General features: G+C 39.7%; 1 protein-coding gene across 6 annotated transcripts in view; it reads left to right on the top strand.

Annotated features, from left to right (window-relative positions):
- LOC139386005 (kelch-like protein 25) overlaps positions 1 to 14450 on the top strand; it is a 44783-nt gene that overhangs the window by 19341 nt on the left and 10992 nt on the right. Inside the window, exons 3-4 of one of the 6 annotated variants that reach the window (XR_011629010.1) lie at positions 11934 to 12167; positions 12272 to 13056. The exons of 4 other annotated variants lie outside the window; for them this stretch is intronic. The gene's annotated coding sequence lies outside the window, so the exon portion shown is untranslated. Of the gene's footprint in view, positions 1 to 8721; positions 8757 to 11933; positions 12168 to 12271; positions 13057 to 14450 lie in introns of those variants that run through there. One more of the 6 variants, XM_071131724.1, reaches the window with a different exon arrangement.

Here is a 14450-nt window from a genome sequence, read left to right as displayed (position 1 = left end):
TATCCATGATATTTGTGATCTCCATAAGTGCATGAGAGTTATTTCTTTTAAGATCCATTGAGGTCCCTAACCATATCTCACCACAATAATTGATTCAGTCGTTGCTTGTGAGCCCAATAGATTTATAAATTCTGGGATCCCGGGTGGCGTAGCGGTCTAAGGCACTGCATCTCAGTGCAAGAGGCGTCAGTCACTGCAGTCTCTGGTTTGAATGCAGGCTGCATCACATCCGGTCTATTGTGACGCCTCTAGCACTGAGATGCATGGCCAAAATTATGTGAACACCCCTTCAAATTAGTGGATTTAGCCATTTCAGCCCCAGCTGTTGCTGACCTGTGTATAAAATCGAGCCCATGCACTCTCCGTAGACAAACATTGGAAGTAGAATGGCCCATACTGAAGAGCTCAATGTGGCACCATTATAGGATGCTTCCTTTCCAAGTAGGCAGTTTGTTAAAACCTTTCCAAAGTGAATGACTGGGGCGAGTTCTCCTTTTTTAAAAGCTGTACAATCTCTGTTTTGCAAGTATCAATCATTTTGTCTGACCATACTATTACAGATGGCTATGAGAACTGTCATAGTATCTCTGCCTTTTTTTGAAAGGTATTACTTTCAGCTTTGCTGTGTTATGGCTCATCGCAAGGATATCAGTCAATTGAAATTGGGAGACTGGCTTACGCACTGGGGAGCAAGGCCCAGCCAATCCAATTATTATTTTTCTTTGCCCACACAAGGGCTTTATTACAAACATTCTTCAGTTTCATCAGGTGGCTGGTCTCAGAAGATCCCGCAGATCAAGAAGCTGGATGTGGAGGTCCTGGGCTGGTGTGGTTACACATGGTCTGGTTGTGAGGCCGGTTGGACGTACTGCCTAATTTTCTAAAATGACATTGGAGGCTTCTGGTAGAGAAATTCTGGCAACAGCTCTGGTGGACTTTGCTGCTGTCAACATGCCAATTGCACGCTCTCTCAAATCTTGACATCTGTGGCATTGTTACAACTGCACATTTTTAAAGTGACCTCTTGTCCCCAGCACAAGGGGCACCTGTGTAATGATCATGCTGTTTTAATCAGCTTCTTGATATGCCACACCTGTTAGGGGGATGGATTATCTTGACAAATTTGTGCACAAAATTTGAGAAGAATAAGATTTTTGGGCATATGGAACATTTCTGGGATTGTTTATTTCAGTTCAAGAAACATGGGACCAAAACTTTACATGGCACTGGTGGAGCTTTGCTAGTTAGATGCACTATGCAGAAATTGCTCTGCCATTTCCTGGTTGCTAAAATTCTAATAGTTCACCTAATTTCAGTTTGATTAAAAAAGCAAGCATCGTGTAGAGCAGGGCTCTCCAGCCCGGTTCCTGGAGAGCTGCGTTCCTGTAGGTTTTCACTCCAACCCGACTCTAGCACACCTGATTCTAATAATTAGCTGGTTGATAAGCTGAACCTGGTTAGTTACTGTGGTTGGACCAAAAACCAACAGGAAGGTAGTTCTCCAGGAACCGGGTTGGATGACAATTTGTTCTTAACCATGACAGAATAATTCATTTAGACATTTTTATGCCCAACATAGGTACAAGGCCATCAGACTGTTAAACAGCCACCACTAACATTGAGTGGCTGCTGCCAACATACTGACTCAACTCCAGCCACTTTAATAATGGAGAAATTGATGTAAAAAAATGTATCATTAGCTACGTTAAACAATGCCACTTAATATGTTTACATACCCTACATTACTCATATGTATATAATGTACTCGATACCATCTACTGCATCTTGCCTATGCCGTTCTGTACCATCACTCATTCATGTATTTTTATGTACATATTCTTCATCCCTTACACGTGTGTTGTGTGTGTGTGTGTGTGTGTGTGTATAAGGTAGTTGTTGTGAAATTGTTAGGTTAGATTACTCGTTGGTTATTACTGCATTGTTGGAACTAGAAGCACAAGCATTTTGCTACACTCAAATTATCATCTGCTAACCATGTGTATGTGACATTTGATTTGCACCATGTAAACCTCTGTGAAATATATTTTCCAGCTGTTTTTACTTTCAGTTTTTTAAGCCAGATTAAGACTCAAACTAGACTTAACGGGAAGCATAGAAATGGCGCTTATGTTGCTTTCAATGAGAATTAAAGATCTATAACACTTCTATGTGAATTTGGTCGGGATGCCCAAAAATTAGCATATTGCTGCTTTTAAACCAAAATTGCAGCTCCATGTGTGTCCCAGTCCCACCACGTGACATTGTGTTTGAAAGCATGGTACACTTATGTTACTGCTTCTCTTACCTCCAGTCCAGAGGGATTGTATTGGGTAGCTGCATTGTGACTGTGCCTAGATCAGTAATCCAGTTAATTTGCCAGAACAAGCAGTGACTCCATGCCAACCAGTACCCCCTGCTTCCAGAAAAACTAAACCAGCTAATTGTGTGGCTGTTGAAGAGGCACTACATCAGATTTTGTGGATATTAATCTGATCTCTCTGTGGCACATGTTACTGTCGCAGGAAACATGGTGTTTTGGCCCAATGTACTGGTGCTCCAACTGTAACGCCATGCAGCTGGTAGCTAGACACAGGGAACATAGAGAGTACTAGACTCTCCCTCACAAATCTACATACATTAAACACAGCTTCCTCTCCCCAGAATAGGGGGTGGCGAGGCTTTGCTTGTTCAGCCTGCCCTAATTACACTGCTCAAAAAAATAAAGAACACTTAAACAACACAATGTAACTCCAAGTCAATCACACTTCTGTGAAATCAAACTGTCCACTTAGGAAGCAACATTGATTGACAATACATTTCACATGCTGTTGTGCAAATGGAATAGACAACAGGTGGAAATTATAGGCAATTAGCAAGACACCCCCAATAAAGGAGTGGTTCTGCAGGTGGTGACCACAGACCACTTCTCAGTTCCTATTCTTCCTGGCTGATGTTTTGGGCACTTTTAAATGCTGGCGGTGCTTTCACTCTAGTGGTAGCATGAGACGGAGTCTACAACCCACACAAGTGGCTCAGGTAGTGCAACTCATCCAGGATGGTACATCAATGCGAGCTGTGGCTAGAAGGTTTGCTGTGTCTGTCAGCGTAGTGTCCAGAGCATGGAGGCGCTACCAGGAGACAGGCCAGTACAACAGGAGACGTGGAGGAGGCCGTAGGAGGGCAACAACCCAGCAGCAGGACCGCTACCTCCGCCTTTGTGCAAGGAGAAGCAGGAGGAGCACTGCTAGAGCCCTGCAAAATGACCTCCAGCAGGCCACAAATGTGCATGTGTCTGCTAAAACGGTCAGAAACTCCATGAGGGTGGTATGAGGGCCCGACGTCCACAGGTGGGGGTTGTGCTTACAGCCCTGTGCTCTTCACAGATGGAAGCAGGTTCACACTGAGCACATGTGACAGAGTCTGGAGATGCCGTGGAGAACGTTCTGCTGCCTGCAACATCCTCCAGCATGACCGGTTTGGCGGTGGGTCAGTCATGGAGCGTGGAGTGGCATTTCTTTGGGGGGCCGCACAGCCCTCCATGTGCTCGCCAGAGGTAGCCTGGCTGCCATTAGGTACCGAGATGAGATCCTCAGACCCCTTGTGAGACCATATGCTGGTGCGGTTGGCCCTGGGTTCCTCCTAATGCAAGACAATGCTAGACCTCATGTGTCTGGAGTGTGTCAGCAGTTCCTGCAAGAGGAAGGCATTGATGCTATGGACTGGCCCGCCCGTTCCCCAAACCTGAATCCAATTGAGCTCATCTGGGACATCATGTCTCGCTCCATCCACCAACGCCACGTTGCACCACAGACTGTCCAGGAGTTGGCGGATGCTTTAGTCCAGGTCTGGGAGGAGATCCCTCAGGAGACCATCCTCCACCTCATCAGGAGCATGCCCAGGCGTTGTAGGGAGGTCATACAGGCACGTGGAGGCCACACACACTACTGAGCCTCATTTTGACTTGTTTTAAGGACATTACATCAAAGTTGGATCAGCCTGTAGTGTGGTTTTCCACTTTCATTTTGAGTATGACTCCAAATCGAGACCTCCATGGGTTGATAAATTTGATTTCCATTGATCATTTTTGTGTGATTTTGTTGTCAGCACATTCAACTATGTAAAGAAAAAAGTATTTGATAAGAATATTTCATTCATTCAGATCTAGGATGTGTTATTTTAGTGTTCCCTTTTATTTTTTTGAGCAGTGTATATTGGCAGTAGTCTGAACAGGCTGGCATTGCACTGAACTTCCCTTTCCTGAAATCCACTGGCTCGTTGCTATCCCTACCCGCCCTGAAATTTCAAACCTTATTGCATTATGCAGCAGATCTATGTTCATTCTGCTCCAGTCTTGACCGGTGTCCAGATAAGGATATCATGAGCCGTTACACAGCACACTAATAGGAGGCTGAGATCCTTCATCATACAATTACCATGAACCGGTGATATGCCAAATCCGCTATTGTTTCTTCTTTAAAGAAAATTGCCTGCCTTCCACACCGTGTGGGGTGTGAAGCAGGATGTGCAGAGATGTTAAAAATACAAAGCATTGAGACTTGTTAAGCAAACCTTATTGGTATCAACTTCCAGGGCATGTTCCATATTGTCTGAGAGCCTTACACAATAGTAGGCTGATACAGAACAAGTTAAAAGGTAATTGCCTGTCCTCCGCCTTTTACTAATTTTGAATTAAAAGGAATGCGGTCCAGCGTCTGACAGTCTACAAACTTTGAAGGTTAAATCTGCAGGATTATTCATAAATATTATCCTCAAGTGCTTTAACCTATTTCATCAACAGAAAAAGCTAAACTCATCGTAGTCTCTTGTTCGACGCTGTTTAAGTAGGGATGGGCAGTTATTCGCATACCCAAACGGACGTTAGTATTTGATTTACTTGCGAGACTAATTTGAGTACATAAATGCCTATTTTAATTAAAAGGCTTTGTCTAAAATTGTATTAAGTTCTGTGACATTGCTTCATTACATACAAGGAAATACTATGCATTTCTAAATAGCTTGTTATTGTCACTTTATGATTTTCCAACGCCGATAGCGAATTATTGGAGGACCCAAAAAAGCCGGTTCCGATTAATCGGACGTTTTTATAAATATAACTTAATTTTTTCCCCTTTTCATGACAATTACAACAATACTGAATGAACACTTATTTTAATACATTAATAAAATCAACTTAGTCTCAAATAAAAAATAAATCATGTTCAATTTGGTTTAAATAAGGCAAAAACAATGTGCCATGGAGAAAAGAAAACGTTTAAGTTCCTTGCTCAGAACATGAGAACATATGAAAGCTGATGGTTCCTTTTTAACATGAGTCTTCAATATTCCCAGTTAAGTTTTAGGTTGTAGTTATTATAGACTATTTCTCTATACCATTTTGTATTTCATATACCTTTGACTACTGGATATTCTTATAGGCACTATAGTATTGCCAGCCTAATCTCGGGAGTTGATAGGCTTGAAGTCATAATCAGAGCTGCGCTTCAAGCATTGCGAATAGATGCTGGGAAACGCAGTAAAGTGCTGTTTGAATGAATGCTTACGAGCCTGCTGCTGCCTACCACTGCTCAGACTGCTATATCAAATCATAGACTTAATTATGATATAATAAACACACATACGAGCCTTAGGTCAAATCCGGAAACTCATTTAGAAAACAAAACGTTTATTTTTTTCAGTGAAATACGGAAACGTTCTGTATTTTATCGACCGGGTGGCATCCAGAAGTCAAAATATTGCTGTTACATTGCACAACCTTCAATGTTATGTCATAATTATGTAAAATTCTGGTAAATTAGTTATGGTCTTTTGTTAGGAAGAAATGGTCTTCAGACAGTTCAACGAGCCAGGCAGCCCAAACTGCTGCATATACCCTGACTCTGCTTACACTGAACACAAGAGAAGTGACACAATTTCCCTAGTTAATATTGCCTGCTAACATGAGTCTTTTACAAATATGCAGGTTTAAAAATATATACTTGTGTATTGATTTTAAGAAAGGCATTTATGGTTAGGTACAATGGTGCAATGATTGCACTTTTTTCACGAATGCGCTTTTGTTAAATCATCACCTGTTTGGTGAAGATGGAAGTAGGCTGTGATTCGATGATAAAATTAACAGGCACCACATTGATTATTTGCAACACAGGACAAGCTAGTTAAACTAGTAATATCATCAACCATATTTAGTTAACTAGTGATTGTTAAGATTGTTTTTTATAAGTTTAATGCTAGCTAGCAACTTACCTTTGCTCCTTGCTGCACTCTCATAACAGGTGGTCAGCCTGCCACACAGTCTCCTCGTAATCGGCGTCCAAAAATGCTGATTTCCGATTTAAGAGAACTTGAAATCGGCCCTAATTAATCTGCCAAGCCGATTTAAATCGGTCGGCATCTAATTGTCACTTAGTCAAAGCAGCTCTGTCAGAGGCTCCATTTTGAGCACGCGACGTGAGAGATTTGTAAGTAATGCAACATTTTATTATAATTACAGAATTAAGTTGGCTAAATGAGTATGCTAGGGTGATTCTCACAATCTTAGTTTCAAAGATTTCAAACATTAAATCTTTAAAGACATGCATCAACAAATGTCCTTTTTAGGCATTAATATCAAGGTCTGAAGTGTTTGAGCATTAATTTAAAACATTTACTGACAATTTAACACCTTTTTGAACATATTTTCCAAAACAAGTCCTTAATCTCATTACATGAACGGTCTGAAAACGTCAAGACCATTAGGAAAGCTAATACATTTTCACATAAAAAAATAAAAAAAAGATTTGTTACTTGAAACTCTGAAATAATATATATTTCTAAATTAAAATGTTTATTTGATTTTGACTGACTTCTCTCATTACCGCAACACCTTCCGCAATCTTCAACCTAATATTTTTGATATTTCATTGACACCTGACATATTTTCAAAATGTGGCAAGCCTGAAAGAACGTGACGTATAGATTCTGCATATGCATTTAAAAGCAAACTTTTCCATTCATTAAATTAACATTAAATGGACACAGGTTCAGAAATGAGGTTGATTTTGGTAATGATACTAAGACTGAGGTATAGTTAAAAACATGACATTTTAATGTAGAAAATGAGATCATATTGGCACAACCATGGATTTAAGTTCAATCAATTTCATTTTGCAGTGCTTCAAAAGTACATAACAAACAGGCTAAAAACAAAACACATACAAAAAACATTAGAGCACATATCACTACACACACTGGCCTGTACAGTGTCCCTTGGGATGACGTTTCTATGACCCCAAGCTCTGGTGCAGCTTCTTTAAGCCAAAGTTTTCATGTGTTTTGCAAACACATGTTTCTGTCTGACTCTTTGCTGGCCAATCCAAAGTGGCTTAAGTTTAAAGATTTTTATTTTTTATTGCACCATCATTTAACCAGGTAGGCCAGTTGAGAACAAGTTGTCATTTACAACTGCAACCTGGCCAAGATAAAGCAAAGCAATGCGACAAAAACAAGAGTACACAAACAAACGTACAGTCAATAACACAATAGAAAAATCTATGTACAGTGTGTGCAAATGTAGAAGATTAGGGAGGTAAGGCAATAAATAGGCCATAGAGGTGAAATAATTACAATTTAGCATTAACACTGGAGTGATAGATGTGCAGATGATGATGTGAAAGTAGAGCCTTGGAAAGGTTGTGCCTTGGATTCTCAGACTTCTATGAATATTTGCCATAGTGTCTGGCTCTTTTCCGAATTTCTCCGGATTCCCATTTATTACAGTGGAGACTTCATCTTGATGAAGGAAGCGGCTAATGAGTTTGCGCATTAGTCTTCTCTGGCTGTTATTGAATAATGTTCTCTGATGACCTCTCTTTGTAGTTTTCTTCTGGACCTATCTGCCTTCCATGTTGTCAATTACCTGCTTCCTCTTGGCCATCATCTCAAGTCTTTTCTTTAGGTTGACAATCTCTTTGGTCCTCTCCAGCAGCTTTTCTGTGTAGCGCAACTTTGACCTCAATTTGGATTGTTTTCATTCTTCGGTTCTTCTTTCTGGGTGACTTTCTTGGTGCTTGTCTCTTCTTTTAGGAGTTGAGTTGATGGCAGGGGCATTTACTTGCTGAGGTGAGAATGGCAGTTCTCTTGAGGAGGCTGTCTTCTTGAAGACTTTGAATAACTTCATTTTACCTCTTGAACATGTTGAAGTGTATTGTCTTCCTTGCTTGATGGTATTATGTCCAATACAGCTTTTAGATGTTTATTTTTTCTGTAATACCTCTTGAGTTTTCCTGCCACTTGTGCTTCGTTTATGTTGCTGCTTTGTCAGATCTGGAGTTTTCTTGATTTTACAATTTTGCTTTTGTTTTTGATATCTAGAAATGGAAAGGAAGCATGAAATGAGCATGTCTCAAAACATGGGGGAAATCGTACTGTTATGGACACGTCATCTTATAGTAAAGACTGAATGGCTTACTGACGTGTGTGTACATCCTATAGTAGTGACTGAATGGCTTACAGACTGTGTGGACATCCTATAGTATCTAAATGGCTTACTAATTCTGTGTGTGGTGGATGTGTGCGCGTGCATGTGTAGACTTCTAAACACTGTAGGGTATTGACTTCTTATAGACACTGAGGGCATAGGCTTCCTATAGACCTATATGCTAATTACTTTTGCTGTAACTTCTCCAACCCCTAACCTCTTGTCTTCTTTCTGTACTCTTCCAGCAGTTCTGGGTTGGTGTAAGCTTTCTCTGAATTTTGTCAGCCTACGGTAAAGCTTTCTTTTTGTCACTTGCTGATTGTCTGCAATTAAACAGGACATAAAGAAAAATATCAACAGTTAGTAAATCATATTTTAATTAATAGTTCATTATATATTAAATAGTCTGTATGATTCAATTCTCATTACTGAAACAGAAGTTCTCTCTACCACAACTAGCCTTAAATTGCAGTGGTAAGTGAGAATGGTGTTGCGGAGGATGAGGAACCGTAGCATGTTTTGCTAACAATGGAGAAGACATGATAACTAAGCACATTTTTATCACTCAATGTACATAATTAGACATTAATGAATTATATTTTAATAGATTTAAAAACGTAACGTTTTCCTAAATTTTGGAAACTACCTGTATCGGTAATGATAATCAATACTGTCGTGTACGCGGTCTGACGAGATTGTTTAACTTTTAACTGGAGAAATATAAAGATCTGCTTACCATCTTGAAGGTACTGGCAGATTTGTTGCTTAATTCAAAATCAAACTTTATTTAAAATTCTCTGTGTAAACAGTCCAAATGTTGCGTAGGATGAGAACATCAGTCATGGACACCATTTTTCCACCATTTTTTCATTATTATACATGAATATTCGGTTAATAATTTATCATTTGAAAACATCTATTATAGCATCCATTTATTTTTTTCAGGATATTTTAATTTTACTCCGTTTTAAATTACAACATAACAACATACATTCAGACAGAGCTGGACGCGTTGTGGTAATTAGAATTGCAGCAGAAAAGTCAGATCCGTAACATGCTGCTGTTTTCCAATAAATATGCCAACATGAGGGAAACCTTATGGCTTTATTCTTGTGTGCGAACAGATTTGAATGACATGAAAATAACAGCCCTCCATACTTTCTGTAGATTTATCCTTCTAGATATCTGGATAGCCAGTACACCGGTGTGCTCTGAAATTGTTTGATTGCTGATATTTATAGGAAAATATTTTTATTTAATACATTACAAGCATCGTTACATGTACTGTAGTGAAAATACACCCGCTAAATCACTTAATATCTTACCGTTTATTTTATAAAACAGCATTTTCTTTACCCTCCAAGATTGTGCAATCCTCTCCCCAAGCTTCCTCTGCCTTTGCAGTTTCCTACATTTACCAGAAATCCTCGCAACATTCAGCTCTCTCTCCCCTGGTTGCCACAGTCAGAATTGGCTATATCGTAAACATTCATAAAACAATTTGCTTTTTGGGCTTAATTTAAGGTTAGCAATGTCGTTAACACGGGTGTGTTCATTATACAGTGGTCCCTGCAGCATACTCTCAAACTTGTGTGATTAGAACGCTTATTTAGAACATTGTTTCGAAACGTAATGTCCTAAATGTGACCAGTTTATTTTTGGATGCATGCAATGTTCAGACATCCTCAGAAGCTGTGTCCGCATAACACAATCATCCAAACCGGAAAATGTATGCTGCATTATTCTTAGCGTTATCTGAGGAAAGAATGACTTAACACAAGCGGTCATATTTGGGTTGACAAACCATAATATGAATTGGCTAATAGCAATTACAATTTACAATTAATCACATCACGGGTGAGCTCAACATTGATCAAAATAATTTTAAAAATCTAAAATGTAACTTTTTTTTCTTCCCCGAGTCAACTTAAGATAAGACATGAGTTTCGTCTGTTTGCAGTATCCATGTTGAAGAGGGTGTGTCTACGATCATTCCCTTCCCTTCATTCAAAGATGAGTGAACCGTCCCTTCACATGAATTTGTTATAACATCTTTGGTCTGAGATGTTTACGTGACACCCAGAATGCATGGTATAATGTCAACAAACATGGTGCCACACGTAGCTGGCGAACAGCTTCGGGTTAGTACAACTGTCAAAGTATTTTACACACATCCATTACAATCTATGCAAGAATTGGAACGCATCATTTTTCACCAGTACTTAAAACTAAATATATTATGCTCCATACATGCATACATTTGGTTATGCTACCGTAGAAACAACATGATATACAGAAAATAAGGCATACACTTTGATAGGAACAGACATGTCCAAAGTTATTATTCCTCTTAGGAAAACATAGTCAATGTGTGCGCCAACCATAAAATGCCTTCTGGAACATATGAACTTTCATGTGCCTTTTTAAACTATGTAATCTCTAAATACGAATAAAATTGTTAAATTACGAGCCTAGTTGGTTTAGCCACAGAAAGACGGCAACCTTCCCACTAGCCATGATTAGCTGAGATAACAAGTGGGCTGGACATGCTGAGAGATGAGTGTGGATTGGTCTGCAGTGTTGCATCTTGTCTATATAATGAGCTGCTCGTCATGCCGTTTTCGAAAGATATAACTTTAACCACGGAGAACTGCAAATATTTTGCTGCTGCTCTCAATAACATTGCTGCCCTGAATTTATCAGATGCTATCGACAAAGGTCAGTGGGGAAAATTTTCTGGATGACGATCGTGCCATGCAATGCTGACTCTGAAAATAACACGTTTTGAAATCGGTGGAACGCAACCGGCCAAACAAGCTGTGTAAACTAAACAGAAACACAGGGGTTGTAGTCTGCCATGACGCTTTCATCCATGTATACAGGTAAGAATCTAGCTACAGATTCAGACATTATATGTTTCTAATTTTGTTAACATTTTCATTGCAGGCTAAAAGCTTGCTGTTAGCTAGCCAGCTGGAGTTTGATGGCTGGCTTGCTAACCAAATAACGTTAGTTTCATTTAACTTTAGCTTGCTATGACAATTGGTTTGTATTGCTAGTAACGTTACTCATTGGATTGGGATTATATTTCATATTTTAGCTAGTTAATGTGACTAAACAAAAGACCCCAAGTTAAAGCTTGCTGTTAACCTCAGCTGACGTTAGCTAGCTAAGTGGCTAGCTAACATTAACGTGTGTGTGTAACGTTAGTGTAGTTCTCAGAATGCCGTTCTGCATTGCTAGTTATAGCCTAATGTTAGCTAGCTAACATTGAACCTATTGGGTTAACTTTAGCTAGCTATGACAATCGGTTTGTATTGCTTGCTGTTAGCTAGCCAGCTGGCTGGCTAGCTACAGTAGCTAACATTCCCTGTATGAACTGTGTAGTGATATCTCAGAATGCCATTTCGCATCTATATAATAAGGCTAAAGTATTTATCTGGAATTTGTCTTTCAGCATCAATCAGTAGAATACGCCTGACTCTAATCCACCAGTCATACAGTTACCAAAACTCACCAAGTTTGCCCCCGACTGGTGCTTCGGCCTTATCAAGTGGCGCTTCAGAAAGACCAGAGTGAACACAGCTGGTTGGACTGGAGGATGGTACGGTGCTGGTGGAAAGCTATGGCTGGCAACAACACCTGACTCCGTACTTCAGGCTGCTGCCACAGAGCAAGCAGAGCGCATCAGGTAAAAAAATATGTTCATTAAGGTTATTCTTATCAATACTTGGGAGGTGAATTGATCTTGTGCAGGGTTGTGTCTTCTGATTTTTGTTATTCCCTGTTTTACAGCTTCGATGCTCTGGTGCCTGGTGTTGTCACCAAGGAGTTTCCGGGAGGTCGGGAACATGTTTCAGCTTCTGCGCATCCTTCCTCACATAGTCTGCCTATAAAATCACCATCTGGACTGGACACAACTAGACAAATGTATATTTTTAACAAGATCAGGGAGTTTTGCAACGAAGAAGCCATGGACATCACATGCCCTGCACCAAAGTCAAGGGCAAGACCGAAACAGGCTCTCCAAAATATACATTCTCTTGTTCATGCGTGGTTTGGACGGACCAGTCATCAGCACTATCTGCAGTGCCTCTATTCACATGACTCTCTCCTAACACACACGCCATACGTTGCTGCTAATATTAAATGTTTTTATCCTGCTTCTCACCCACTTTACCCCTGATTGTATACATATAACTAACTACCTCATCAATCACTGATAGATAGTGTTAATATAAATGTATATTTCTGATATTGCTACTATGCAAGTAACCATTTGGCTGCACAGTTTACACCGTCTGTAGAGACCACCCACTTAGCAAAATATTGGTATGTGTGGTTGTAACATACCACAACAATATTGTGTGACCGTATCAAGTGTCATTTACAGAAATATTTGGCGCATGCATCTTTATGTACTGTACATGAGTAACTCACTCAGGTTGCATGGCCTTAACTTATGTATGGAATACTGTGAAACAGTTTATAAAGTATGTAAATGTACTGGTGTGAAAGAATTTGGGCAGTGGTGTGAAGTATTTTTATTAAAGTACTTTTTTTGTGGTACCTGTACACTATACTTTTTTCTATATTTTTTGGGGCTACTTTTACTTCACTACATTCATAAAGAAAATTATTTTTACTCAATACATTTTCCTTGACACCCAAACTACTTGTTACATTTTGATAGAAATTGTCCAATTCACACTTATCAAGAGAACATCCCTACTGCCTCTGATCTGGCCCACTCACTAAACACAAATGCTTTGTTTGTAAATTGTCTTGAGTGTTGACAAGAGCCAGGGGCACACTCCAATAAATTGAATTGTGCCGTCTGGTTTAATATAAGGAATTTGAAGTGATTTATGATTTTACTCTGGTGACAGTTTAGTTGTTTTTTTTACCACTGAATGTGGCTGGGGTTTATAGCATTTATTTCACATAACCCATCAATTTATACAATTGTGTCTGGGTAAGTGTCTATAATATTTATCTGGACACTGTTTACCTGGATGTGTTCCTTATTGTAGGCTACTATTACCTTTTTAGTCTTTACTACACTACTCACTGTTTTAACACATGACCTCATGTGAATCCTTAAAGAGATGGGTGGGGCTGGTTTAATTGGGTGTGAACAATGCTGAATGAGTGTAGACAAGCGAGAACTCCCAGTTGGTCCTTTTCTCAAAAGTGAGTTTACAAGTTGATCAACTTTCAAAGCAGAATTACTTGCCCATTGTTCATAATTGCAGTGTATGATATACCATTTTGTAGCTCTGAGTCTCTACTTTTATTCAATTTCAAATGGTGCTACATAAGACCGATTTGAACTGGTCAGTCACATTTTGGAACAGTGAGTGCATTGAAAAGGTAAAGATATTGTAGAACTAGGTGGGGTTCAGCTGAAACTCATACTTTGTGGCTGTGGTAACTAGTGACTACCCTCACCCCTTCTATCTTAATAAGGGCTTGTATGTATATTTGATGAAGGTTGGGTTGTCGAGTTTGTATTCATCCTCCTGCTTGCTGGCGGACATAAGTCCCCTCGTGGGAGAGAGAAATCCAAAAGGATAAGTAATAACACTTCCAACTGTAAAACATTTATTCACCAAATTATGTTAATGTTTAAATTATTTCATATTTCCAATGTTGAGTCACTGGTGTTTATCAGCCTGTTGTCAAGCTAGCTAGCACAAGATCCGCGTTGGGGACGATGAAAAAACGGAAGCCCATTTTTAATGACTGAAGCGAAGTGGGCGATGGAACTGTTGGACGATGTGAGCGGCGAAAATGGGAGATGGACATAAACAGGGCGGGGCCATAGTTGGGGGAAAGCTGAAATTTATGCAAATACTCCGACATCCTTTTGCTATTGACCAATCGAAGCTCAATATAATTGCCAGATCCTACTGGATTGGCTTATAGCTAGCCTGCTTGCTAGCACCAACATGAGTGCGAAGCAAGTGTCGTC

Source organism: Oncorhynchus clarkii, chromosome 1, assembly GCF_045791955.1.
Source record: "Oncorhynchus clarkii lewisi isolate Uvic-CL-2024 chromosome 1, UVic_Ocla_1.0, whole genome shotgun sequence".
Taxonomy (NCBI): Eukaryota; Metazoa; Chordata; class Actinopteri; order Salmoniformes; family Salmonidae; genus Oncorhynchus; species Oncorhynchus clarkii.
The sequence above is the reverse complement of the archived record's forward strand: the minus strand, read 5'-3'. Positions and strand labels throughout refer to the sequence as shown.